This window comes from Eumetopias jubatus, unplaced genomic scaffold (assembly GCF_037043125.1).
Source record: "Eumetopias jubatus isolate StellerSeaLion01/CBP00866 unplaced genomic scaffold, mEumJub1_p1.0 scaffold_7, whole genome shotgun sequence".
Classification (NCBI taxonomy): Eukaryota; Metazoa; Chordata; class Mammalia; order Carnivora; family Otariidae; genus Eumetopias; species Eumetopias jubatus.
Genome location: NW_028274813.1, coordinates 91,136,974 through 91,138,961, shown reverse-complemented (window position 1 = coordinate 91,138,961; position 1,988 = coordinate 91,136,974). Strand labels below are relative to the sequence as shown.

Below are 1,988 nucleotides of genomic sequence, written 5' to 3'. Positions count from 1 at the left end.
CCCTTGTACAGCACCTAGCATGGGAGCTTGAAAGTTATTTACATAAATCTGTCACCTTGGGAATTCCTGGAAGAAAGGGAACACATTGTTTTCATCTTTTGTTCCTTAAAGTAGTGGCTTTCAATCCTGATGGCTCTCAAATCCATGAATATCACCTGGAGAGCTTTTAAAACTACCTATGCTGAGGCCTCATGCCAGTCCCATTACATAGGAATCTCAGGGTATTAGGCCTGGGTATAATGGTGTTTTTGCAAAGCCTCCCGGGCATTTATTACATAAATCTAGGTTGAGAACCATTTCCCTAAAGCATCAACCACACATGAATAGTTGTGTGTTCAATTGTTGAGATGGTTGTATGGAATGGAATATGCTGGAAAACACATTGGACTGCGATTAGGAGTTGCAGGTTCTAGCTGTAGCTCTGCCCTGACTGCTGGTTGAAATCTTTGGTCTCCTTAAGTTCTGTGTCCTCATCTGCTAAAGAGGGAGGAGGGACTCTCTCTCTCTCTTCAAGCCCTGATGGTCTATGATTGTAGCCAAGCAGGCATCATCCCCATCATCCCCGTTTGGGGAGCCAGGCTCAGTGGTGGAATCGTGGGGGTGCATCTCTTGCTTTCCCCATAAATATACTTCTCCTTCCCATACCAGCCCCACCCACAGGCACATGAGAGGAGCTCAGCAAGGACATCTGAAAACCGTTTTCCCCTTTTCCCAAGAAAGGCCATAACATCATCAATCTGTGTTTGTTTTATTTCTAATGAGGGAAATGTGCCCCTCTTATTGGAAACACCTTGTGGAAAGATGCAAGAGCCTCTCCCTGCAGTCTGGCAGATGAGAGCAGAGCTGCCGGCTGCACTGAACCTGTCCCCACAGCCGAGACTGACACATTCCCAAATGCTTTCCATACGTAAACCTTTGTGAAGTTTCCTATACACACAGTGCAGCCTAGGCCCCAGTTGTGTTTCTGGCAAAGGTAACACAAACCACATGCCTGGAGAGGAGTCAAGGTGAATATAGTTCCCCCAGAGGCAAAACATAAATGGCACCTTTTTGTCCTTGGACCCCTCCTTCCACGCACCAGGCATTGGTAAAAACCTGTAGAAGTAATTGCAAACATCAGTCCTGAAAAATCACTGTGCACTTGGGCTACCAATTTTTACTCTTAATAAACAGCAGAGGGGGCCGGAAATTAGAAGGAAGGTAGTACATATCTAGGGGATTTCATTTGGCATCCTAGCTTCTTAATCTGGACTTACCAGGTAGGAGGTGGCGTGCAGACGGCCTGTGCCCTAGTCCTCGAGCTCTTTCCTAGGTCCTGGAGTGAGCTTCAAAGAGCCATGTTGGGTAGAGCTGGGAGCCAGGCTGGCTTGTCCCCCATGCTTGTGAGAGTTTTGAGGTGGAGGGGGCCTCTGGCCGGTCAATGGGTGGTAGCAGCAGCCATTCTGAGAATAGGACTTCCTACAAGGATGAAATTAACAGCCCTAGAATCATCTAGAGAATGATTCCTGGCATACTGTACATGCCCAGTAACTGCTGGTTATTATGACTACTAGAGCTATTCACTCAGCTGGGGAAGGAACATGTGTCCTCACCTCTCATTTCCTCCCTCTAGACTTCCTCATATGATTCAGTGAGTCCACTGAGGTGTCATCCCGGCCCTGAGGGAAGAGAAAGAAGAGTTGTGGGACCAAGCCAAAAGAGCAGGGACATCAGGCTAGCAGCCCAGGCCCCAGGGGAGAGCCCAGGCCCAGGATTGGCTGACCTTTCCGCAGAAAGAGGAGAAACCACAGCAGCCCTCACTTTCCCTGGGCTCTCATTGAGTCATGCTAAGTCATTCTTGGGTCTTACCGCATGGAAAAAGTTGTTTCTACAGAAGCCAGAGAATTTGTACCTAAGGCCCCAGGCTCTGTGCTCAGACTAGGATGTTCTGATGGAGGCTATGAATGAGGCTGGGTATCTGCTTTGAAAAAGAAAGTTCTCTTCTGGGG

General features: G+C 48.2%; 1 long non-coding RNA gene across 1 annotated transcript; it reads right to left on the bottom strand.

Annotated features, from left to right (window-relative positions):
* Positions 1–732: 732 nt before the first annotated feature.
* LOC114206349 (uncharacterized) lies at positions 733–1,525 on the bottom strand. Its single transcript, XR_003608602.1, has 2 exons — positions 1,257–1,525; positions 733–1,095 (listed from the first exon to the last, which is right to left on the bottom strand). It is a non-coding gene; the product is annotated as an uncharacterized LOC114206349 (long non-coding RNA).
* Between the last annotated feature and the right edge of the window lie 463 nt (positions 1,526–1,988).